This window comes from Orcinus orca, chromosome X, assembly GCF_937001465.1.
Source record: "Orcinus orca chromosome X, mOrcOrc1.1, whole genome shotgun sequence".
NCBI lineage: Eukaryota > Metazoa > Chordata > Mammalia > Artiodactyla > Delphinidae > Orcinus > Orcinus orca.
In genome coordinates, this window is record NC_064580.1 from 64,740,074 (window position 1) to 64,767,855 (window position 27,782).

General features: G+C 39.6%; 1 long non-coding RNA gene across 1 annotated transcript in view; it reads left to right on the forward strand.

The window, feature by feature from the left end:
• Positions 1–24,055: 24,055 nt before the first annotated feature.
• LOC125963138 (uncharacterized) overlaps positions 24,056–27,782 on the forward strand; it is a 218,999-nt gene continuing 215,272 nt past the window's right edge. Inside the window, exon 1 of the long non-coding RNA XR_007474957.1 lies at positions 24,056–24,090. This is a non-coding gene — a long non-coding RNA (uncharacterized LOC125963138). The remainder of the gene's footprint in view (positions 24,091–27,782) is intronic.

Consider the following 27,782-nt stretch of genomic DNA (forward strand, 5'->3'; position numbering starts at 1 on the left):
TGAATGAGAGCCTTGCTGGGTAGAATATTCTTGGTTGTAGGTTTTTCCCTTTTATCCCTTTAAATATATCATGCCACTCCCTTCTTTCCTGCAGAATTTCTGCTGAAAAATCAGCTGATAACCTTATGGGGATTCCCTTGCATGTTATTTGTTGCTTTTCCCTTGTTGCTTTTATTTTATTTTATTTTTTATTTATTTATTTTTTTTTGGCTGCACTATGTGGCTTGTGGGATCTTAGTTACCTGACCAGGGATTGAATCCGGGCCCTGGCACTGATAGCACCAAGTCCTAACCACTGGACGACCAGGGAATTCCCCCCTGTTGCTTTTAATATTTTCTATTTGTCTTTAATTTTTGTCAATTTTACCAATATGTGTCTTGGCGTGTTCCTCCTTGGGTTGTCCTGTATGGGACTCTCAGTGCTTCCTGGACTTGAGTGTTTCCTTTCCCATGTTAGGGAAGTTTTTGGCTATTATCTCTTCAAATATTTTCTCAGGCCCTCTCTCTCTCTCTTATCCTTCTGGGACCCCTATAATGCAAAAGTTGGTGCCTTTAATGTTGTCCCAGAGGTCTCTGAGACTGTCCTCATTTCTTTTCATTCTTTTTTCTTTATTCTGTTCCGCTGCAGTGATTTCCACCAATTTGTCTTCCTGCTCTCTTATTCATTCTTCTGCTTCATTTTTACTGCTATTGATTCCTTCTAGTGTATTTTTCATTTCAGGTATTGCATTGTTCATCTCTGTTCTTTATTTCTTCTAGGTCTTTGTTAAATATTTCTTGTATCTTCTCAGTCTGTGCCTCTGTTCTTTTTCCGAGATCTTGTATCATCTTTACTATCATTACTCTGAATTCTTTTTCAGGTAGGTTACCTATCTGCACTTCACTTAGTAGTTCTTCTGCAGTTTTGTCTTGTTCCTTTGTCTGGAACATATTTCTCTGCCACCTCATTTTTTTCTAACTTTCTGTGTTTGTGGTCTTTGTTCCACAGGCTGCAGGTTTGTAGTTCCTGTTGATTCTGATGTTTGTCCCCTGGTAGGTGAGGTTGAGGCTTGTGCAGGCTTCCTGGTGGGAAGGACTGGGGTCTGCCCATTAGTGGGTGGAGCTCGGTCTTGTCCCTCTGGTGGGCAGGGCTGTATCAAGGAGTGTGTTTAGAAGTGGCAGTGGCCTCAGGATGACTTTAGGCAGCCTGTCTGCTGATGGGTGTGGCTGTGTTCCCACCCTGTTGGTTGTTTGGCCTGAGGCGTCCCAGCACTGGAGCCTGCAGGCTGCTGGGTGGGGCCAAGTCTGGTGCCAATGTGGCCACCTCTGGGAGAGCTCACTCCAGTGAATATTTCCTGCCACCAGTGTCCTTGTCCCCATAGTAAGCCACAGCTGACCCCCACCTCCCCAGGAGACTCTCTAAGACCCACAGGTAGGTCTGGCCCAAACTCCTATGGAGTCACTGCTTTGCCCTGGGTCCCAGTGCATGTGAAACATTGTGTGCACCCTCCAAGAGAGCAGTCTCTCTTTCCCCCCAGTCTTGTGGAGCTCCTGCGTTAAGATTCCACTGGCCTTCAAAGCCAAATGCTCTGGGGGCTCCTCATCCTGATGCCAGACCCCCATGCTGGGGAGCCTTACCTGGGGCTCAGAACTCTCACTCCTGTGGGAGAACCTCTGCGATGTAATTATTTTCCAGTTTGTGGGTGGCCCACTTAGCAGATATGAGATTTGATTGTATCACACATGCTCCCCTCCTACCATCTCATTGTGACTTCTTTGTCTTTGAATGTAGAATATCTTTTTTGGTAGATTCCAGTCTTTTTTGTTGATGGTTGTTCAGCAGTTAGTTGTGATTTTTGTGTTTTTGTGAGGAGGTGAGCTCAAGTCCTTCTACTCCACCATCTTGACTCCACCACTTCCAATTTTTAAAAATATAGAGCAACTAAGCAGATTTTTAGCCATTAGGAGACTTCCTACTTCATATACCTCACAAAACTGCATCAAACGTCTGTTAGATGTAGACAAAAACTAACCCTATAGCTATAAAAGAACTCAAGCTGATGCTACCTATTGAAGTTTTCTGAACCAGAGACTCCCCATCTTACTGCTGAGTGATATTGCCTAGGTACCTAACCCCTTATTTGATTCTGCTCTCCCCTGAGTGTTCCCTTGCATTCTTCCCTTTCTGGGTAGTGGACTGGTATGGCTCTCTCTGGAAGGTCATGTGCTGTGAAGGACTTCTCTCATACAACCTGTTCAATTGCCACACAAATTAAGCTTGTTATGTGCTACCATCACCTCATGGTCTTATCTCAAAATCCTTGAGCTCACTATATGTGGTGATAAGGACAGGATTCCCATGATGATCAAGGAATTGACATGGGCCCTAGCCTATCAGTAAGACAGTCAATTATCAAATAGTTCATTGAAAGCCTTAAGTAATTGGGACTCAAAATTGGAAAAACTCTAAGTCTTTTTGGCATGGCATTGCTCTTTGTTGTACTTCACTCTATATTTTTTTTGTGATTTTCCCTTTTATCTCATGAGCTTGGCCAAGCAGTAGCACCAGGAGTTGAGTGAATGCATAACATTAAAACTGACTTTTGTGGTCAGAGGTGTCAATCAGCCAGAGGATATCAACCCACACACCTGGGTCCCTCACTAGGCAGGTGCTGGAAGTTGTAAGACCTGTGGGCCTGAATAGGAAAAGGGGAGAAGTTCATGCTTCTAGACTAAGGGTGAGCTGCCTGTGTCCCCTTAACAGGCTATCATAAGAGCTCTCCTTAGCCAGGCTGGTGATTTGGGGTACTCTGAATTGAGAGGATGTCCTTGTCACGGGGACTGTTATGGCAAGCAAAGGAGGATAAGGCAGACATTAGGCCAAGGTTGTTCTATTAAGCACAGTTAGGGGAGAGCTTTTGCAAATAACTAGCATGCCTCTGCTGTTGTGACACTCAATTATGCTGTTGCAGGTGTTGTCATTCTAGTCCTTCCCCAGAGGGATATGGGGATCCCAACTCTTGGAGTGAGCTGGCTAAAGCATTTCTTAAAATGACTAAAGACAAGGAAATATATAATCCTGCCCCTTCCAGGACTCTGAAAAACGTCATTGTCCTGCTGAACAGGTGTTCTAAACCACAAGTCTCATGCTAAGCCTTGCTCTAGGCAGCTTCTCACCAGCATGCCACCTGAAAAGGAGGTAGAAGCCCAAACTTTCTAGAGAGACTAGATGGAGGGGAAGACCCTGGGGAGGAGGACTAGTGCTCTCTAGAAGAAAAGGCAGCATGATGTCACCATAATAGTGACTGGGATAATTTGCCCTCTGCTTTACTGGTGACAACTCACAAAGTAATAAAAACAAGAGAGACAAAATGGGAGGGCCAACAACCAGAAACTGGTTTTCACTTGGTGTAGGAGATACATTCTCTCTCTCACCCTGAGGCCTAGTCTCTTCTTAATGACCTAGCTCAGGAACCAGATGAAAAAGTGCTGCCTGGGTACATGGGATGTTTCTGGTAAGGAGCAATTTCCACCTAATGGGAGCTGAACTAAACAACTGGCTGCTGTAGTATGAGATGAAAAAAATGGTATCCTTGTTAAAGGATCCTGCACAATTAGTGTGGAAGGTTGTAATGGTCCCAGGGGAAACTTTGAACCCTGGTTCAAATTTATACTTTGTGGATGTGAATTTTTATGGCTTGGAAGGCTTCGCACTCTATGTTAGGCCTATAGTGGCCTGGGCCAACTATCAGTGGAAAATGTTAGCCAAGGTTAACCCTCTCCTCCACCAGTTGGGGAGGTTGGAGTGGCCTTATCAGGCAATACATGGTGTGTCACACGATGACATGGCAAGTCCAGAGGAGGCTGAATTGAGTCCTAAATCCACCCAGTTGTTTCACAGGAAGACTCTTGACAAATATAAGTCTTCTTTAGTGGCAATGACTAATGCTAAAGCATTAAAGAGGACATAGGTGCCCTGGATTGATTGATTGATTCATTCATTGATTATTTATTTATTTAAAAGACCAGGTTTTATTATTTATTTATTTTTGGCTGTGTCAGGTCTTAGTTGCGCCACACAGGATCTTTTGTGGCTCTTTGTTGTGGCGCACAGGCTTCTCTCTAGTTGTGGCGTACGGGCTCCAGAGCATGTGGGCTCTGTAGTTGTGGCAAGTGGGCTCTCTTGTTGTGGTGCATGGGCTCAGTAGTTGAGGCATGCAGGCTTAGTTGTCTCGAAGCATGAGGGATCTTAGTTCCCCTACCAGGGATCGAACAGGCGTCCCCTGCATTGCAAGATGGATTCTTAACCCCTGGACCACCAGGGAAGTGCCTCCCTGGATTTAATAGAAACTCAAGAAAGACTAACTCAGAATCAAGTGTTGCCTGTTACAAAACACACCCCATTGGGTCCAAATCAAAATTACTGTCAGCAGTGAGATCACCTTCCTCCTAGGCCAAACAGACCATCTACAGCTAGGCCTTTGTTTGAGCATGAGCTTTGAGATAAATAAGAGAGGTTATACTGCAACCCAAGGGACAGGAGGGTCCCAAATTGAATAACCTCTGGTAAATAGGTGCAACAATTACAATGCTTACTAGAGTTAGATTACAACCGATAACTGGCTTCCCCGTTGGGGGTAGCTTTACCTCCATACTTGCTCCTAATCTCTGCCAGTGACAGGGACCTGCTACACAGGGATCTAGTGGTCATGGAAGTGCCCCCTTCTGGCAGAAAATTACCCTTTTACCACATTAACTGTGGTTTCAGTTCCAAAATATAATCAATACTGGCTGGGCTGGCTCTGTTGGACATGAGTACCCATATCTCCCTTACCCCAGGAAGCAGTCATGTTTTAAAGGGATCTCCTCTCCCCAGGAGGTGACCAGCTTGGGAAGAATATTAATTAAAAGGGAAATTACCTGATTAAATATTAAAATTGGTTCTGTTATTGCTAAAAGATGCTTCTCTCCTAGTTATTCCCCATCCCACCGCCACCATCTTTATTTCTCCACTATGGGAATGGACCTTTTTAGTCAGCAGTTAACCTCGTGGAACAAGCCTAAGGCTTTTACACTGTTGTTGGGCACCACCGAGTAAGAACCAGTTAACCTTCTTCTACTGGTATGGGTGGTGAAGTTGCCACAGTACCAGCTAAGGCGAGGCACGGAAAGATTACGGCTTCTCATATCTGACTTAGTTAAAGAAGGGACACTGATTCTTACTACGTTTGAATTCTTTAGTGTCGCCTGTGCTTAAAGCCACAACTAATGAGTAGAGGATAACTATAGACTATAGAGAGTTAACAAAGATATTCCCTTTATTAGAGCACCTCTACTAGATATTGTCATCTTAATGGATGACATTTAAAACAATGTGGGTAAAATGGTTTACAGTTATAGACTTAGCTAACATGTTCTATTCTACAAACATTTCACAGGAGTCAACCATAACTTACCTTCACCTTTGTAGGTCAGCTGTACACTTTTTTTCCAGTTGCCTATGGGGTATTTAAATAGTCCTGCACCATCTTCGTAGGCACAACCTAAATGCCTGACCCACTTGCACTAGAAACCCAACTTTGGCATTATATCAATGACACCCTTCTCATCGGACCTAAGACTGTCTCACAGGTCATTAAAACTGTGAGCAAGCACCTCAGTGAGAAGGAATGGACAGTTGCCCCACATAAGATACAAGGCCCCTCTCTGCTAAATTTGGGGGCTATATTTGGAACTTAGAAGGGGAGCTATTCCCGATTTGATAAAAGATAAGAACCTAGCACTCAAACCTCCCACATTGGTAAAGGAGGCCCAAGATTTGGAAAGAATATTTGGACTTTGGTGCCAACACGTTCCTCCCCTCCAATGTTGGTCTTTGTTTATCAAGAAACCTACAAATCTTTCACCTTTCAGTGAAGACCTGAGCAAAAACAGGCACTAAGGAGGCTAATAAACTAAAGGAGGCTATTACTTTGGCAGTCGCACTAGTACCTTGAGGACACAACTTATAATTAGAAGTTTGGGCCAATCCAAAAATTGCTTTCCGGAGCCTCTGGACCAAAAGGACATGTAAATAACTATGCATAAGCTTTTGGTATAAGAAGCCCCCAGACTCGGGTCAAAGGTATTCACCAGTAGAGAAACAACTCCTGGTGACATACTGGGCACTTATTGAAACTTAAGGCCTTACTGGGGCACAGCCAAGTAAGGATCAAGAGAAACCTAGCCTCATAGGAGTTTCACAACTCCAAGAGGAAATAGCCATATACTCTGCCATTGAGGATAACTTGCCAAAGTCCCAAGAAATGTCCCCACTTCTTGCTCAATGGGGACTGGTAGGAGGATGGTCAGTACTCTCAAAATGAGAAAAACAATGGTCTGTCTTTACCAATGAAGTGAGCATGGGGTATAAGGGAGTCAGACAATGGACAACCACAGCTTATCATCCCGATCCAAACACTCCAATTTCCATAAGGGGGTTAGATAAAGTGCCCAATAGCCTGAGCTGCATGTAATACCACTAGCACTAAATCATGCCTTTGACAAACATTTTCCTAAGGCTCTATGTTTACCAACTCTTGGGTGATGGCTAATGGGCTAACAACTAACTTCATCAGGACTTCAACAAGATCACAGCTGGAAAATACAAGGTTGAGACATTTGGGGGTAAAGCGATATGGGAAAAAATTGCCACATTGGTTCCTACTCTGCCCATCTTGGTATACCATATCTCACCTCATACCAAACAAGGCATGGAGGAGGGATGATACAATACCAAAGCCGATTAACTAACCAGACCACTGAAACAGATAAGCTTCTTGAAGGACAGAGAGTCTCCAGAACTCTGGGACTAGTCACCCTACACCTTCTACTGGTATGCACCCAAGAGGCCAGGGTATTTGAGTATTATGGGGTTATGAAAATGGATTGCTAATAGAAGAGTTGACCTACTGGAAAGACATTTACACAGGGCCATTAGAGACTGTACCAAGTGCCCAAAATCTAAACACTGGAGAAATTTTTAGAGGAGAACAGCCACAACAGAACTGGCAAATCAACTTCACTGGGCCTCTTCCTGCAGCAGCAAGAGTCATTAAATATGCCTTAACAATGGTAAATACCCACACAGACCTTCTACTGGCTTATTGTGTAAGGCACCAGTCTTTCCTAATATTACTGAGAGGTTAACAAAACAGCTTTTACAGCCTTTGGGAGTGTTACACACTCAGATCAAAGCTCCAACTTCACTGAAGAGCATATGCAACAATGGGCATTACAAAATAACAATGCTTGTGTTTTTCACCTACCCTATCATCCTACATGAGCAGATACCATGCAAAGACAAAACAGGCTTTTAAAACAATTAGAAATGAAAAAGGAGAAGTAACAACTGACACTGCAGAAACACAAAAGATCATGAGAGATTACTACAAGCAACTCTATGGCAACAAAATGGACAACCTGGAAGAAATGGACAAATTCTTAGAAATGCACAACCCGCCAAGACTGAATCAGGAAGAAATAGAAAATATGAACAGACCAATCACAAGCACTGAAATTGAAACTGTGATTAAAAATCTTCCAACAAACAAAAGCCCAGGACCAGATGGCTTCACAGGCGAATTCTATCAAACATTTAAAGAAGAGCTCACACCTATCCTTCTCAAATTCTTCCAAAATATAGCACAGGGAGGAACACTCCCAAACTCATTCTACGAGGCCATGATCACCCTGATACCAAAACCAGACAAGGACGTCACAAAGAAAGAAAACTACAGGCCAATATCACTGATGAACATAGATGCAAAAATCCTCAACAAAATACTAGCAAACAGGATCCAACAGCACATTAAAAGGATCATACACCATGATCAGGTGGGGTTTATTCCAGGAATGCAAGAAGTCTTCAATATATGTAAATCAATCAACGTGATACAGCATATTAACTAATTGAAGGAGAAAAACAATATGGTCACCTCAATAGATGCAGAGAAAGCTTTCTAAAAAATTCAACACCCATTTATGATAAAAACCCTGAAGATAGTAGCATAGAGGGAACTTTCCTCAACATAATAAAGGCCATATATGACAAACCCACAGCCAACATCATCCTCAATGGTGAAAAACTGAAAGCATTTCCACTAAGATCTGGAACAAGACAAGGTTGCCCACTCTCACCACTCTTATTCAACATAGTCTTGGAAGTTTTAGCCACAGCAATCAGAGAAGAAAAGGAAATAAAAGGAATCCAAATCGGAAAAGAAGAAGTAAAGCTGTCACTGTTTGCAGATGACATGATACTATACATAGAGAATCCTAAAGATTCTACCAGAAAACTACCAGAGCTAATCAATGAATTTGGTAAAGTAGCAGGATAGAAAAGTAATGCACAGAAATCTCTGGCATTCCTATATACTAATGATGAAAAATCTGAAAGTGAAATCAAGAAAACACTCCCATTTATCACTGCAAAAAAAAAGAATAAAATATCTAGGAATAAACCTACCTAAGGAGACAAAAGACCTGTATGCAGAAAATTATAAGACACTGATGAAAGAAATTAAAGATGATACAAATAGATGGAGAGATATACCATGTTCTTGGATTGGAAGAATCAACATTGTGAAAATGACTCTACTACCCAAAGCAATCTACAGATTCAATGCAATCCCTGTCAAACTACCACTGGCATTTTTCACAGAAGTAGAACAAAAAATTTCACAATTTGTCTGGAAACACAAAATACCCCGAATAGCCAAAGCAATCATGAGAATGAGAAATGGAGCTAGAGGAATCAGGCTCCCTGACTTCAGATTATACTACAAAGCTACAGTAATCAAGACAGTATGGTACTGGCACAAAAACAGAAAGATAGATCAATGGAACAGGATAGAAAGCCCAGAGATAAACCCACGCACATATGGTCACCTTATCTTTGATAAAGGAGGCAGGAATGTACAGTGGAGAAAGGACAGCCTCTTCAATAAGTGGTGCTGGGAAAACTGGACAGGTACATGTGAAAGTATGAGATGAGAACACTCCCTAACACCATACACAAAAATAAGCTCTAAATGGATTAAAGACCTAAATGTAAGGCCAGAAACTATCCAACTCTTAGAGGAAAACATAGGCAGAACACTCTATGACATAAGTCACAGCAAGATCCTTTTTGACCCACCTCCTAGAGAAATGGAAATAAAAACAAAAATAAATAAATGGGACCTAATGAAACTTCAAAGCTTTTGCACAGCAAAGGAAACCATAAAGAAGACCAAAAGCCAACCCTCAGAATGGGAGAAAATATTTGCAAATGAAGCAACTGACAAAGGATTAATCTCCAAAATTTACAAGCAGCTCATGCAGCTCAATAACAAAAAAACAAACAACCCAATCCAAAAATGGGCAGACCTAAATAGACATTTCTCCAAAGAAGATATACAGACTGCCAACAAACACATGGAAGAATGCTCAACATCATTAATCATTAGAGAAATGCAAATCAAAAGTACAATGAGATATCACCTCACACCAGTCAGAATGGCCATCATCAAAAAATCTAGAAACAATAAATGCTGGAGAGAGGGTGTGGAGAAAAGGGAACACTCTTGAACTGCTGGTGGGAATGTGAATTGGTACAGCCACTATGGAGATCAATATGGAGGTTCCTTTAAAAACTACAAATAGAACTACCATATGACCAAGCAATCCCACTACTGGGCATATACCCTGAGAAAACCGTAATTCAAAAAGTGTCATGTACCAAAATGTTAATTGCAGCTCTATTTACAATAGTCCGGAGATGGAAACAACCTAAGAGTCCATCATCGGATGAATGGATAAAGAAGATGTGGCACATATATACAATGGAATATTACTCAGCCATAAAAAGAAACGAAATTGAGCTATTTGTAGTGAGGTGGATGGACCTAGAGTCTGTCATACAGAGTGAAGTAAGTCAGAAGTAGAAAGACAAATACCATATGCTAACACTTATATATGGAATTTAGGAAAAAAAATGTCATGAAGAACCTAGGGATAAGACAGGAATAAAGATACAGACCTACTAGAGAATGGTCTTGAGGAAATGGCGAGGGGGAAGGGTAAGCTGTGACAAAGTGAGAGAGTGGCATGGGCATATATACACTACCAAACGTAAAATAGATAGCTAGTGGGAAGCAGCCGCATAGCATAGGGAGATCAGCTCCGTACTTTGTGACCACCTAGAGGGGTGGGATTGGGAGGGTGGGAGGGAGGGAGACGCAAGAAGGAAGAGATATGGGAATATATGTATATGTGTAATTGATTCACTTTGTTATAAAGCAGAAACTAACACACCATTGTAAACCAATTATACTCCAATAAAGATGTAAAAGAAAAAAAATTACCATATGACTCAGCAATACCACTACTGGGCATATACCCTGAGAAAACCATAATTCAAAAAGAGTCATGTACCAAAATGTTCATTGTAGCTCTATTTACAAAAGCCAGAAGATGGAAACAACCTAAGTGTGCATCATCGGATGAATGGATAAAGAAGATGTGGCACATATATACAATGGAATATTACTCAGCCATAAAAAGAAATCTACTTCAAGTAAAGTAGATTACCCTCCATAATTTGAGTCACATCCAATCAGTTGAAGACCTTAACACAACAAAGACTGATCTTCCCTTGGGCAAGGAAGAATTCTGCCAGCAGACTGGAGTAGAGCTACAACTACTCCCTGAGTCTCCAGCCTTCCATCCTATTCCATTAGGTTTTGGATTTGCCAAGCCTCCATAATTAAGTGAGCCAATACCTTAAAATAATTCTCTCTCTCTCTCTCTTCTGTATCTCTATCTATCTCCTGTTGGTTCTGTTTCTCTGGAGAACCCTGGCTAATACACCCTCCCTGGCCACCAATATATATAAGGAAGGCAATGTATACTACATGATGTTTCCTGTGCCAAGACATGTCTAAAAAATCAGGACTGCAGCCAGCTTGCAAGTTCTTCCCTAACCTAACCTCTCACAATACCAACTGCAAACTTTATATAACATTTAGTGGAAGTGGGCTCTACAACAGTTACAACACTGGTTGCTCACAATAAACAGTCATAGCTCTTGAGTGTTAAAGCAAAGACAATTCATATAAAAAACACATTTGATCTTATGGAGAAATCTAACCTCTTTTTGCATGGGACTTTCTCCACCCAAATTGACAACTACTTGGTTATAGCTATTACACAATTTGCCAGACCCACAAAGACCACCATTAGCAAGGACTTGGGAGAGAAATTTGAGAGAAATTGCCATGCAGTGCCACTTTTCTGACCACTCCTTTAAAAAGGTAAGCACCTACTCTCGCAGCATATAGAGACAATAATGAGAAGCCTCATAGTGAAGCTAACCTGGGAGGTTATCAAGGAAAAATACTCCTAACTGTAGTAGTCCTCATTTCTGTAACTGGTCACATGGTCATAGCTGGTATTTATAACTAACTTCTTCTACTACACATTCCATAGTTCCTTTTTCCTCTGTTGATTATAATTCTTTGCCTGGTGGGATGTCCCAAACATTCACTCATGGAGGGTTTGGGCCTGAATTGGGTGGTCGTAGTTTTCCATAAACTTTATTTTTAACAATTTAAAAAAAATTATGAAAAGTTTTTACTGAAGTATAGTTGCTGTATAATATTATATGTTACAGGTGTACAATAAAACAATTCATAATTTTTAAAGGTTGTACTCCATTTATAGTTATTATATAATATTGGCTATATTCTGTGTGTTGTACAGTATATCCTTGTAGCTTATTTTATACCAATAGTCTGTACCTCTTAATCTCCTACCCCTATCTTGCCCCTCCCCCTTCCCTCTCCCCACTGGTAACCACTAGTTTATTCTCTATATCTTTGAGTTTGCTTCTTTTATTTTATATTCACTAATTTGTTGTAGTTTTTAGATTCCACATATAAGTGATATCATATAGTATTTGTCTTTCTCTGCTTGACTTAATTCACTTAGCATAATGCCCTCCAATTCCATCCATGTTGCTGCAAATGGCATTATTTCATTCTTAATTTCATTCTTTTTAATGGCTGAGTAACATTCCATTGTATGTATGTGTGTGTGTGTGTGTGTGTATGTGTATATATATATATATATATATATATATATATATATATATATATACCACATCTTCTTTATCCATTCTTCTATTGATGTGCACTTAGTTTGCTTCCGTGTCTTTGCTATTGTAAATAATGCTGCTATGAACATTGGGGTACATGTGTCCTCCTTTCGAATTAGTGTTTCCATTTTTTTCAGGTATATACTCAGGAGTGGAATTTCTGGGTCATATGGTAGTTCTGTTTTCAGTTTTTTGAGAAACCTCTGTACTGTTTTCCACACTGGCTGCATCAATTTATATTCCCACCCACAGTGTACAAGGGTTCCCTTTTCTCCACATCCTTGGAACATTTAATCCCAGGACATGGTAATACTAAGAAACACTCTATGAGATATCCACAAAAAGGGCCATTCTATCCACTTGATTATTAAAATCATCCTCTGTTGAGGTCATGCTTTGTTGAGAATTAGATGGGATATAGGTATCTTCACATTCTTTACCCATTCAGAGACATCTATCCATATAACAGTTCCGCAGACCTCCTTGTCACCAATTTTCCAATCATGTTTCTTCTAAGTTCCCTACCATCTAGCTAAATCATTGGTCATAGTCCACAAATATATAGATTTGTGGCATTTGGGCCACTTCCTCATGTAACTTTCTTAGGCTTTCAGAGTACAGTCAAGCCCAATCTTGTATCTACCACTTCCTTTTGATAATAGAGTGCTGCTGAACATGGCAAAATTTGTGGCTTCGTGGTACAGATAACACCTAGTTCACAATGGGCAGTTCAGGTTGCATGGTAACTTGGTGATCCATGGTAAAGTATTCAGTCTCTACTAAGGCCCAGTAGGAAACCAAAAGCTGTTTCTCAAAATGAAAGTAGTTATCCACAGAGGAAGGCAGAGTATTGATCCCAAACCCTAAGTGCCTGCACTGCAATTCACCTTCAAGGGCCTGCCAAGGCTCCAAATAGCATCTCTACTTGCCACTGCCACTTCAAACACCATCAGATTAGATGAATCATATCGTCCAAGTAACAAAGCAGCTTGCATGGCAGCCTGTCTGTTGTAGAGCCTTCTCTTATTCTAAGCCCCACACAAAACTAGCAACTTTTTAGGTTATTTAATAAGTGGGTCAGAGTAGTACACTCAAATGAGAAATATGTTGTCCTATGTTGTTCACTCAAACTAGGACTCTCCCAGTTACACAGATCAACTAAGAATTTAGTAGATTGCCCATCTATTTCCTTTCTAGGGACATGTTGATCAACTAGGCAACTCCAAAGGTCTCTGCAAGTTACACTATTCTGATTACTACTTTGACTTCATTGTCAGTTACGGCAACAAAACCCATCTTCTCTTTGGTGATTAAGTTTCACCATTTGGCCCCTGCAACCCTAGGCTCCAATTAAAGATTCCATTTCAGTGGCAGCAGTTTCCACTGTAATTTCTGCCCTACGGAGAAGAGTGACCATAGAGTTCTTCAAGGAAGCTGGAATTTCCCTCACAAATTTATTTCTCACAGTCATGGTGAAAGGTGTGTCCTCCAGGGTGGGTAAGTAGATCTTAAATGATAAATCCGCTCTAACATTCCAGTCTCTCTAAGCCTTTGGATCCCTTCCTTTATAGTACCAAGGCAGTTCTGGCATTTCAACTTCATTTAGTGTAGGTAACTTTTTGATCCATTTTCAGCCAACCAACCAAATTGTTAGAGCCATTTCTAACACCTTGAGTTAAACACTGAATCCATAATTTCTGCTTACTGAGTTCATATCAATAGATTTGGCCTGATTCAACTTCATTTTCCTTCCATCATTATCCCACCCTCTTAATATACATTCCCACACATATTCTCTAGATTTCTGTCTGTATAAATTGGAAAAATCATGCACTTGCTTTGGTGCGTAGCACACATTTTAGTGGGTCACCCTTCAAGGGCTTCTGGGACTTGAGTCTAGGTGTATGTCTAAAAGCAAAAGGGGGTTGTGAAGTAGGTACTGAGGAGAGTCAGCAGTGCTTTGCAAAGAAACTACCTTAAGGGAGGCCATTACAGATTTTTTGGACAAAGCAGAGTTAACCTTCACAGGCAGAGGTGGAAAGGCTGGTAAAGAAGACTCAGTAGAATTTAGGGATATACATTTCCAGCTTCATTGGAATCTTCCCATTGGTCCCCACTCCCATTTCCAGGATTTTATTCTTTCCCAATCAATGCCCTCATTTGAACAGAACTTCATCTTACTCCCCATTCCTCATCCTGCACATTTTTTACCCATGCCTTTTTCCTGGGTCCTGATTTGAAGATGTACTACCCCATTCATGATTTTTCCATAAACTTTTGCTCTACTGACAGAATGGAATCTTGGGTTGTAAAGTGGAATATGAGGATACAACGTCCATTTCCAATCCCTATCTCTGAGTACATCTGAGGAATTTCACTACCACTTGCCAAGTGCTCAGAGGATTGGTGTCCATGGCCAAATCTTTTCCTGTCCTGTCTATGATATACTTCCTTTTTAGTAGCTTGTCCAAAACACACACTCTCAGTAAGCTGGTGGGGGACAAAAGCCATTTTCTCAACCTGTAGACTATAGTTAGTACAGTGAAATTGCTTTTTATGCTGAGGCCAGATTCTAAAGGGGATTAAACTTTTAAGGGAGAATAACCTATAGTCAAAATAATCCTTGAAAATCACTTGTGAAAAATGTATACAATGTCTATCAATAGGGCCAACATTGGAACAGATCCCTGTTTCTTCAATTGAACACCAGATTAAGTAGGAGGCTTGGGTTTGGGGTCCCTGTTGCATGAAATCTATGTATGTTTAAACACTAGAAACACACTAAAGGTGGTGACATACTTACACTATGAGAAGCACACAGGACCTGAGATCGCCGAAGCGAAGGACAGATTCAGGTCTCCCAACCCTCACTCTAAGACATAGACTTACCAAGTGGAATGGTAGGTGGATTCATCCCCATTATTTATATTCTTATTTCTCATATGTGTGTACAATGTGACTACTATCCAGAGGAATTCACACATCCCCAAAAGGGTGCACTTGGAGACAAAATCAGAAACTGCCTCTCAAACTGAAATTATTAAGAATCAGTAGGAATGGGAGATTAACAAAATTTAGCCAACCTGGAGAGATAGTATATGCTTATAATATTGTTATTTGAGTGTTTCCCCACATTTCAATAAAGTACACTACATGTTTTCTAAACATAATCAAGGATACCAGGAGCCTTCCAAGTTCAATCAGGCTGATTCTGAAGTAGATGTGACTGGAATGGAATTCATTGAGGGGAGTTGTCTTGGGTTCAACTGTAAGAAAGATGAGGTAATTGTTGTGTTGTCATAACAAAAGGGAAGTTTGCACAGAATCTTGAAAAAGTAGCACCTAAACCCAAGAATTTGTCAGTGTTGATCAGCTCTGTGCAAGGAAGAGAGAGTTGTATGTGGCAGACCTAAATCTTGGTTCTTATGGAGGTATATCCTACTAAGGAGTAGAAACATTTCCCAGGTTCCTTTGCGTTCTGCAGGAACTATCTGTAAAGATTAGCCAATTCTTTTTGCTCAGAGTCCAACTATACCCAGCCTCTTTTGATTTCCATAATAATAGCTAACTTATTTTTTGAGTGCTTATTATGTGACAGGCCTAATTACATTTTGGTTTGACTCAACACACTAAGGAGGCTACTAGTCACTTTATTTCACTACTTTAACTTTCTTTTGTGTTTAAATCTCTGTCTTCTTCACTTCACTGTTAGGGGATTGAAAGGAAGCAGAGGCCTTTAGGGCTTGTTCTCATATGTATGCACTTTGGTACTGAAAGAAAACTGCTTGGCCACAGTGATGAATCCCTTTTGGAGCATCTGTGCACTTCACATGATTCCTTAAATTATCCCCCATTTTCCACTCTCTTCCTTATAGGGGTGATATCATGGCAGTGAATATGGTTTATAACTGTTGTTCCAATCCTAGGCCTAAGTTGATTGGCCTAAGGATGAGCACCTGATTATTTAGAAGCTCTTTCCAGAAGCTTGAAATTACAGTGGGGGGAGAGAGAGAGAGAGAGATTTTTGTCTGTGGCTGGACCTTAGAAAGTAAACAATAATGCCATGGCCCTGAAGGGAAGCTATGTTTCCCCATGCTTTCTGAGGAGCAGAGGAGCTGCTCATCAGAGAGAGTGAAGCAAAAGGAAACATTATAAAAAGAAGGATAGGGACTTCCCTGGTGGCACAGTGGTTAAGAATCCGCCTGCCAATGCAGAGGACATGGGTTCGAGCCCTGGTCCAGGAGGATCCCACATGCCGCAGAGCAACTAAGCCCGTGCGCCACAACTACCAAGCCCGCGTGCCGCAACTACTGAAGTCCACGTGCCTAGAGCCTGTGCTCTGCAACAAGAGAAGCCACCGCAATGAGAAGCACACGCACTGCAACGAAGAGTAGCCCCCACTTGCCGCAACTAGAGGAAGCCCACGCATAGCAACGAAGACCCAACACAGCCAAAAATAAATACATACAATAAATTTAAAAAAATGATATTGTCTACTGTCTGATTTTCTGAAGACTTTGTAGTTGCCTGTTCTAGTCCATTCCTGAGATCTGTAATGTTCTTACCTTGGGTTTTGTGAGACACCCTTAAGTCCTTATAGTAAATGTATCTATTTTTTCCTGAAGTAGTTTCATTGTTTTCTGTTACTTGTAACTGAAGAATCTTAGCATAGACACCTAAAGTATCATCATACCTAAGTCCCTGGACCAATTTCCTTTAATTTGTCTATTAGCACCTGTCGAAGCAATGTCCAAGAATGTCCTCTACCCTCTCTGCTTCAGTCCATTCTTCAGGCCCTTTCTTTTCACTGGCTAACATGCTGCAGTTCAGTTAGTTACTTTTTTTTTTTTTTTTAATTAGCCTGCCCATCCATTCCCTGCTGAGCCTTTTAAAAAAAATTTATTTATTTTTGGCTGCGTTGGGTCTTCGTTGCTGCGCGCAGGCTTTCTCTAGTTGCAGTGAGCAGTGGCTACTCTTCGTTGCGGTGTGCGGACTTCTATCATTGTTGTGGCTTCTCTTGTTGCAGAGAAGGGGCTCTAGGTGCGCGGGCTTCAGTAGTTGTGGCATACGGGCTTCATTGCTCCATAGCATGTGGGATCTTCCCAGACCGGGGATCGAACCCATGTCCCCTGCATTGGCAGGCGGATTCTTAACCACTGTGCCACCAGGGAAGTCTCCAGTTAGTTACTTTTGCCAGTACCCAAGTAGTTGAGCCAGAGCCAAGCCACACATCAATGCCAGCAAAGTAGTTGCATTTATTTCCAGCCTATAGCAGTAGATGATTTATATATGAATTTAAAATGGGTTGGGAGGTTGTTATGGAGGAAGTTGAAGAATGGAGAGTTCCAGAGTGAACATAGACACCAAATTGGTAGAGGAATAAAACACATTTATCAGACTATCTGTAGGATCTCGACCAGGGATCTCAGAAAGGATAGAACAGAGAACTCTTGGTCAATTCTCCAAAAATCAAGTTGTCATATAAGGAAACTGCTATATGGTACATAGGTTTGCTTCTGAGGCAGGCAGGGCAGAAATGTAACAAAAAGCTAAAGAGTAAGCAACCAGACAAGACAGGAAGCCCAAGGCAGGGAAAAGGGAGGGGCAAATTTGAAGGGATATGGTGACAGGATGGAAGAAAAATGAGGTAGAATACCCTAGAGACAAACCAGAACATTCTAAAAGCATCAAGTTAAGAACCTGTTGACTCATCTGGAGGTAAGCCAAACCAGACAGGGTAGCCCATGTTGTGTTGATATAGCTAGCAGAGCCAAGAACTTTGAAGGCAGTGACTTGGGTTTTCCTGATTATTTCTGCAAGACCACACTTCCACCCCCATACTTATATCAACATGATTTGAATGAGCTCCTTTCTAATTGCCACTGCAACCCTTCAGCCTATATTAAATGATCATGCATTCTATCAGAAAGCTCCATTTCTTTCCACTCTGGTTTCCAGGCAGAATATTTACAGAGACATCACAATTGTGCTTGCAACTAATATGTATCATTATTTGGTGCAAGTTTCGTGTAAATGAAATCCATCTTTGTATTTGGTAATTTTATCCAGGGTAAAATGTCCCATTATAATCCATGAGAAATTAAAGAAAGAATAGATGGTTTACTCAGGCTCAGTTGGTTACAAGAAACCCACTAAAGTTAACTCATGTAAAGTTAAGTTTATTCTAAGGTTATAAGTAAAGTAATGGTGTAGAAGTAGTACATAAATCCAAGAATAAACACTGTAACAGGAATGGACCTCACCAAGATTAGGTTGGGGGATAGTTTTGGCTTCAAGGTAACACTAAAGAATTTCAGTAAGAGCTTAGAGTCTACATTCTAGTGACCAAGTGACTGCTTCTTTCCATCCCACTGCCACTTGACTGCCTCTAATTATTTATTACTCACAAATCTCCCTGTACATGGCCTATCATGGCTTCTCCAGACCCAACTATACCTCATGATCTTTTAGCTGTAATAATTCAGTTTGTTTTTTATTATTGTTGTTTTCTGTTTCATATTTTATATTTAAGAGATAAAGTATCTGATTAGCCCAGCTAATTTTTTCAAGCCAATCTATACAGGCCAACTTATGCCCTTGTAAAAGGTCTTTCTCCCTCCCTTGCCAAAAAAATTTAGCTGTGGCATGGGGAAGAAGAGCAGGTGGAGTCATATGCTAGAAAATGTGGCTACTTGGCCAATACCAGCTGTGGGCAAGGCTATTTCACTGAGAATAAGGTGTGGGTAATGCTAGTACCTTAATTAACATATCCATGGAGGAAAATTATAAAGATCCACAAGAGCGTAAGAGAGTGGAATATGCCATAACGTGGGAGGAAGGAAAATGGCTGAGGCACTGATTAATTTCTCAATCTAAGTTTGACAAAGGGCCTTAGACCCAAAGAGTAGAAAGGTTGTGATGGGACACCCTTATAGGGACATTTCTTTAACAACTACTTTGGACAAAGTAGTTTATATTCATTAACTCATTTTTCTGGTCTCATATTATCCCTGAAGAATAGTTATTATTAACCTAATTGTACAGATGAAGAAACTGAAGCCCAAAGGGTAACTACCTAAATTTATGAACAAATAAATGACAGAGAAAAGATATAAGTGTAGGAATCCCAGGATCTATTCCACATATTCTTTGATTTATTCAGTGACCCATTGGTTGTTTAGTAGCATATTGTTTAGCTTCCATGTATTTGTGTTTTGTTTTTTTTTTGCGGTACGCGGCCCTCTCACTGCTGTGGCCTCTCCCGTTGCAGAGCACAGGCTCCGGATGCGCAGGCTCAGCGGCCATGGCTCACGGGCCCAGCCGCTCCGCGGCATGTGGGATCTTCCCAGACCAGGGCATGAACCCGTGTCCCCTGCATCGGCAGGCGGACTCTCAACCACTGCGCCACCAGGGAAGCCTGTATTTGTGTTTTTTTGGAGTTTTTTTCTTATTGTTGATTTCTAGTCTCATACCATTGTAGTAGCAAAAGATGCTTGATATGAGTTCAGTCTTCTTAAATTTATTGAGGCTTATTTTGTGCCCTATCATGTGATCTATCCTGGAGAATGTTCCATGTGCACTTGAAAAGAATGTATTCTGCTGCTTTTGGTTGGAATGTTCTATATATATTTATTAAGCTCCTCTCATCTAGTGCATCATTTAAGGCCAGTGTTTCCTTATTGATTTTCTGTCTGGATGATCTGTCCATTGATGTAAGCAGGGTGTTAAAAGTTCCCCAACTATTATTGTGTTACTGTCAATTTCTACTTTTATGTTTGTTAATATTTGCTTTATGTATTAGGTGCTCCTATGTTGGTTGTATATATATATATTTACAATTGTTATATCTTCTTGTTAGATCAATCCCTTTATCATTATGTAATGTCCTTCTTTGTGTCTTGTTACAGTCTTTGTTTTAAAGTCTATTTTGTCTGATACAAGTATTGCTATCCCAGCTTTCTTTTCATTTCTATTTGCATAGAATATCTTTTCCCATCCCCTCACTTTCAGTCTATGTGTGCCTTTAGATCTGAGGTGAGCTTCTTGTAGGCAGAATATATATGGAGCTTGTTTTATTATCCATCCTGACATTCTATGACTTTTGATTAGCACAATTAGTCTATTTACATTTAAAGTAAATATTGATAGGTAGGTACTTATTGCCATTTTGTTAATTATTTTAGGGCTATTTTTGTAGTTTCTTTTGCTATCTTCCCTTGTGATTTGACGACTATCTCTTTAGTGTTTTGTTTGGTTTCCTTTCTCTTTTTTGTATGTGTATCTATTGCAGATTTTTTGGTTTGTGGTTACCATGAGGTTTACATATAGCAGCCTATATATATGTATGTGATTATTTTGAGTTGATGATCTCTTAGGTTCAAATGCACCCTAATAACCCTGCATTTTTCCTCCCCCACATTTAATGTTTTTGACATCACATTCTACATTTTTTGTTTTGTGTATCCCTTAATTACTTATTGTGGCCATAGATGATTGTACTACTTTTGTCTTTCCACCTTCCTACTAGCTTTATAAATGGTTGATCTACCTTTGCTGTATATTTGCCTTTACCAATGAGACTTTTCCTTCTGTTATTTTCATATTTCTAGTTGTGGTCTTTTCTTTTCCACTTAGAGAAGTCCCTTTAACGTTCTTTATAGAGCCAGATTAGTGGTGCTGAACTCTTTTAGCTTTTGCTGGTCTATAAAACTATCCTCTCCTTCAAATATGAATGACAGCCTTGTTGGGTAGAGTTTTCTTGCTTTTAGGCTTTTTTCCTTTCAGCATTTTAAGTATATCCTGCCACTCCCTTCTGGTCTGCAAAGTTTCTGCTGAAAAGTCAGCTGACAGTCTTATGGGAGTTCCCTTGTATGTAACTAGCTGCTTTTCCTTTGCTGCTTTTAATAGCCTCTCTTTATCTTTCATTTTTGCCATTTTAATTATAATGTGTCTTCATGTGGACCTTTTTGCATTGATCTTATTTGTGATTCCCTGTGCTTCCTGGACCTGGATGTCTGTATTATTTAATGAAAATAGAAATATGTGAAAAGTGTGGGTGTTATCTCCCCCACCTCTGCTTTTTATGTAAAACAATAACCAAAAGCATCCCCAATATATGTGTGTATATCTATATATGATTTTAGGAATATAGAGAAAATTTGGAAGGATATGCAAATATTAAAAATGTTACCTATGGTAAGGTGGGGGTCATGCTGACATAGAAGAGAGAGGGTAGGAAAAAGGTGGAAAGGAAAAAAAACATTTAAAAGGCATATATATATGACCACATTTATGAATTTACATTAAAAGGATGTAGACTCGGGACTTCCCTGGTGATCCAGTGGTAAAGAGTCCACCTTTACCCACCCAGTGCAGCGGACATGGGTTCGATCTTTGGTCAGGAAACTAAGGTCCCACATGCCGTGGGGCAACTAAGCCTGTGCGCCACAACTACTGAGCTCGTGAGTCTCAACTACAGATCCTGTGTGCTGCAAACTACAGAGCCCACACACTCTGGAGCTTGTGTGCCACAACTACAGAGCCTACGTGCCTTGGAGCCCATGTGCCACAACTAGAGAGAGAAAATCCTCATGCCACAACTAGAGAGAAGCCCACACACCACAATGAAGAGCCCGTGCCTCAATAAAATATCCTGCATGCTGCAACGACAATCCTGTGTGCTGCAATTAAGACCAGACACAGCCAAAAAAAAAGAAAAAAAAGGATGTAAACTCATTGTAGGAAATGAAAACAATATATCAATGTATAAGAAATAAGTTAAAAATGTCCTCAAGTCCCAGCAATAACCTCTAATAACATTTGATGTGTGTTTTTCAAAATAGATACACTATTCTACATCCTGCACTTGCATTTTATTAAGGAAATAATTTTTTGAAGTATATCATACATACAGAGAAACACACAAATCATAAATGTACAGCTCAATGATGTTTTTTTTCAATGATGTTTTATTAAGTCACCCCTATACCCAGTATCCAGATCACACATGACATTACTTGTACACCAGCAGTCCCCGGTGGATACTTCTAGTCATACTCCACCCTTCAAGGGTAACCACTACTCTGACTTCTAAAAACACAGGTTACTTTTGCTTTTTATAAACTGAATCATAAGTATGTATAATTGTTTGTCTATATTCTTTTCCTTGAGGTTATATTTTTTAAGTTCATTCATGTCATATAGCAATAGTTCTTTTTTTCCTCATTGCCATAAAAAATTCCATTATATATTATAGTTTATTATATATATTACAGTTTATTCATCCATTCTACTATTGATGACATTTGGGTTGTTTCTTGTTTTTGGTTATTATGAATGAAGCTGCCATAAACATTCTTGTACCTAATTACACACTTTTGTTTGATATATACCTAGGAATGGATATGCTGGGGGATTTTTTTGTTTGTTTGTCTGGTTGGTTTTTGGGGGGTTTTTTGGCCGCACTGCACGGCTTGTGGGATTTTAGTTCCCTGACCAGGGAATTGAACGTGGGCTCTCAGCAGTGAGAGTGCAGAGTCTTAACCAATGGATTGCCAGGGAATTCCCAAATGCTGGGTTTTATGGTATTCTTTTACTTCCAACTTTAATAGCTATTGCCAGTTTTCCAAACTGGTTATACCAGTTTACATCACTATGAGAAATGAGTGCATTTTCCAGTTGCTCCAGGTTCTTGATAACACTTGATATTTTGAGTTTAAAAAAATCCATTCTTATGGGGGTGTACTGGTATCTCCCTTTGGTTTTAATTTATATTTCCCTGGTGATTTATGAAGTCAAATACTTTTCTGTATGTTCACTGGCCATTTGGATATCATTTTTTTTAACCATGCCGTATGGCTTGTGGGATCTTAGTTCCCTGACGAGGGATTGAACCCAGGCTCATGGCAGTGAAAGCACAGAGTCCTAACCACTGAACCACCAGGGAAGTCCCTGGATATCATCTTTGTTCTTTAAAAAAAATTTTTTTGGTGTATAGCTGATTTACAATGTTGTGTTGGTTTCTCCTGTACAGCAAAGTGAATCAGTTGTACATATATATATATCTATATATCTATATATCTATATATATATCTCAACTCTTTTTTAAGATTCTTTGCCCATATAGGTCATTACAAAGTATTGAGTAGAGTTCCCTGTGTTATACTGTAGGTCCTTATTACTTATCTATTTTACATATAGAAGTCTGAATATGTCAATCCCAATGGATATCATCTGTTATGAAATGTATTTTCAATTCTTTTGCCCGTTTTTCTATTGTTCTGTATGTCTTTTTCATATAGATTTGTAAGGGTTCTTTTTATATACTGGATATTAATCCTGGGTCAAATATGTTTATTGTGAATATCTTCTCTGAATCAGTGGGTTGCCTTTTCACAGTCTTAATCACTCCTTTTGAATAAACAGACACTTGTGATTTTAATGTAGTCCTATAGATCAATCTTTTTCCTTTATGTGCCCAGCTTTTTTTTTTTTTTACATCTTTATTGGAGTATAATTGCTTGACAATGGTGAGTTAGTTTCTGCTCCATAACAAAGCAAATCAGGCATACATATACACATGTTCCCATATCTCTTCCCTCTTCGTCTCCCTCCCTCCCACCCTCCCTATTCCACCCCTCTAGGTGGTCAAAAAGCACCAGGCTGATCTCCCTGTGCTATGTGACTGCTTGCCAATAGCTATCTATTTTACGTTTGGTAGTGTATATTGTCCATGCCTCTCTCACGCTTTGTCACAGCTTACCCTTCCCCCTCCCCATGTCCTCAAGTCCATTCTCTAGTAGGTCTGTGTCTTTCTTCCTGTCTTACCCCAAGGTTCTTCATGACATTTTTTTCCCTTAAATTCCATATATATGTGTTAACATACGGTATTTGTCTTTCTACTTCTGACTTACTTCACTCTGTATGACAGACGCTAGGTCTATCCACCTCATTACAAATAGCTCAATTTCATTTCTTTTTAAGGCTGAGTAATATTCCATTGTATATATGTGCCACATCTTCTTAATCCATTCATCCGATGATGGACACTTAGGTTGCTTCCATCTCCTGGCTATTGTAAATAGAGCTGCAATTAACATTTTGGTACATGACACTTTTTGAATTATGGTTTTCTCAGGGTATATGCCCAGTAGTGGGATTGCTGGGTCATATGGTAGTTTTATTTGTAGTTTTTTAAGGAACCTCCATACTGTTCTCCATAGTGGCTGTACCAATTCACATTCCCACCAGCAGTGCAAGAGTGTTCCCTTTTCTCCACACCCTCTCCAGCATTTATTGTTTCTAGATTTTTTGATGATGGCCATTCTGACTGGTATGAGATGATATCTCATTGTAGTTTTGATTTGCATTTCTCTAATGATTAATGGTGTTGAGCATTCGTTCATGTGTTTGTTGGCAGTCTGTATAACTTCTTTGGAGAAATGTCTATTTAGGTCTTCTGCCCATTTTTGGATTGGGTTGTTTGTTTTTTTGTTATTGAGCTGTATGAGCTGCTTATAAATTTTGGAGATTAATCCTTTGTCAGTTGCTTCATGTGCAAATATTTTCTCCCATTCTCAGGGTTGTCTTTTGGTCTTCTTTATGGTTTTCTTTGCTGTACAAAAGCTTTGAAGTTTCATTAGGTCCCATTTGTTTATTTTTGTTTTTATTTCCATTTCTCTAGGAGGTGGGTCAAAAAGGATCTTGCTGTGATTTATGTCATAGAGTGTTCTGCCTATGTTTTCCTCTAAGAGTTTGATAGTTTCTGGCTTTACATTTAGGTCTTTAATCCATTTTGAGCTTATTTTTGTGTATGGTGTTAGGGAGTGATCTCATCTCATACTTTTACATGTACCTGTCCAGTTTTCCCAGCACCACTTATTGAAGAGGCTGTCCTTTCTCCACTGTACATTTCTGCCTCCTTTGTCAAAGATAAGGTGACCATATGTGCGTGGGTTTATCTCTGGGCTTTCTATCCTGTTCCATTGATCTATCTTTCTGTTTTTGTGCCAGTACCATACTGTCTTGATTACTGTAGTTTTGTAGTATAGTCTGAAGTCAGGGAGCCTGATTCCTCCAGCTCCATTTCTCGTTCTCATGATTGCTTTGGCTATTCGGGGTCTTTTGTGTTTCCATACAAATTGTGAAATTTTTTGTTCTACTTCTGTGAAAAATGCCAGTGGTAGTTTGATAGGGATTGCATTGAATCTGTAGATTGCTTTGGGTAGTAGAGTCATTTTCACAATGTTGATTCTTCCAATCCAAGAACATGGTATATCTCTCCATCTATTTGTATCATCTTTAATTTCTTTCATCAGTGTCTTATAATTTTCTGCATACAGGTCTTTTGTCTCCTTAGGTAGGTTTATTCCTAGATATTTTATTCTTTTTGTTGCAGTGGTAAATGGGAGTGTTTTCTTGATTTCACTTTCAGATTTTTCATCATTAGTATATAGGAATGCCAGAGATTTCTGTGCATTAATTTTGTATCCTGCTACTTTACCAAATTAATTGATTAGCTCTAGTAGTTTTCTGGTAGCATCTTTAGGATTCTCTCTATATAGTATCATGTCATCTGCAAATGGTGACAGCTTTACTTCTTCTTTTCCAATTTGGATTCCTTTTATTTCCTTCTCTTCTCTGATTGCTGTGGCTAAAACTTCCAAAACTATGTTGAATAAGAGTGGTGAGAGTGGGCAACCTTTTCTTGTTCCTGATCTTAGTGGAAATGCTTTCAGTTTTTCACCATTGAGGATGATGTTGGCTGTTGGTTTGTCATATATGGCCTTTATTATGTTGAGGAAAGTTCACTCTATGCCTACTTTCTGCAGGGTTTTTTAAATCATAAATGGGTGTTGAATTTTGTTGAAAGCTTTCTCTGCATCTATTGAGATGACCATATGGTTTTTCTCGTTCAAGTTTTTAATATGGTGTATCATGTTGATTGATTTGCGTATATTGAAGAATCCTTGCATTCCTGGAATAAACCCCACTTGATCATGGTGTATGATCCTTTTAATGTGCTGTTGGATTCTGTTTGCTAGTATTTTGTTGAGGATTTTTGCATCTATGTTCATCAGTGATATTGGCCTGTAGTTTTGTTTCTTTGTGACATACTTGTCTGGTTTTGGTATCAAGGTGATGGAGGCCTTATAGAATGAGTTTGGGAGTGTTCCTCCTTCTGCTATATTTTGGAAGAGTTTGATAAGGATAGGTGTTAGCTCTTCTCTAAATGTTTGATAGAATTCGCCTGTGAAGCCATCTAGTCCTGGGCTTTTGTCTGTTGGAAGATTTTTAATCACAGTTTCAATTTCAGTGCTTGTGATTTGTCTGTTCACATTTTCTATTTCTTCCTGATTCAGTCTTGGCAGGTTGTGCGTTTCTAAGAATTTTTCCATTTCTTCCAGGTTGTCCATTTTATTGGCATAGAGTTGCTTGTAGTAATCTCTCATGATCTTTTGTATTTCTGCAGTGTCAGTTGTTACTTCTCCTTTTTCATTTCTAATTCTATTGATTTGAGTCTTCTCCCATTTTTTCTTGATGAGTCTGGCTAATGGTTTATCAATTTTGTTTATCTTCTCAAAGAAACCGCTTTTAGTTTTATTGACCTTTGCTACTGTTTTCTTTGTTTCTAATTCATTTATTTCTGTTCTGATCTTTATGAGTTCTTTCCTTCTACTAACTTTGGGTCTTGTTTGTTCTTTTTTCTCTCTTTCCTTTAGGTGTAAGGTTAGATTATTTATTTGAGGTTTTTCTTGTTTCTTGTGGTAGGATTGTATTGCTGTAAACTTCCCTCTTCGGACTGCTTTTGCTGCATCCCTTAGGTTTTGGATCGTCGTGTTTTCATTTTCATTTTTCTCTGGGTATTTTTTGATTTCCTCTTGGATTTTTCCAGTGATCTCCTGGTATTTAGTAACGTATTGTTTAGCCTCCATGTGTTTGTGTTTTTTACATTTTTTGCCCCTGTAATTTATTTCTAATCTCATAGCATTTGGTCAGAAAAGATGGCTTATATGATTTCAATTTTATGAAATTTACTGAGGCTTGATTTGTGACCCAAGATGTGATCTATCCTGGAGAATGTTCCATGTGCACTTGAGAAGAAAGTGTAATCTGCTGATTTTGGATGGAATGTCCTAAAAATATCAACTAAATCTATTTTGTCTGTTGTGTCATATAAAGCTTGTGTTTCCTTATTAATTTTCTGTCTGGATGATATGTCCATTGGTGTTAGTGAGGTGTTAAAGTCCCTCACTATTATTGTGTTATTGTCAATTTCCTCTTTTATAGCTGTTAGCATTTGCCTTATGTATTGAGGTACTCCTATGTGGGGTGCATATATGTTTATAATTGCTATATCTTTTTCTTGGACTGAGCCCTTGATCATTATGTAGTGTCCTTCCCTGTCTCTTGTAACATTCTTTATTTTAAAGTCTGTTTTATCTGATATGAGTATTTCTACTCCAGCTTTCTTTTGATTTTCATTTGCATGAGATCTCTTTTTTCATTCCCTCACTTTCAGTCTGTATGTGTCCCTAGGTCTGAAGCGGGTCTCTTGTAGACCACATATATATGGGTCTTGTTTTTGTTTCCATTCAGTGAGCCTGTGTCTTTTGCTTGGAACAATTAA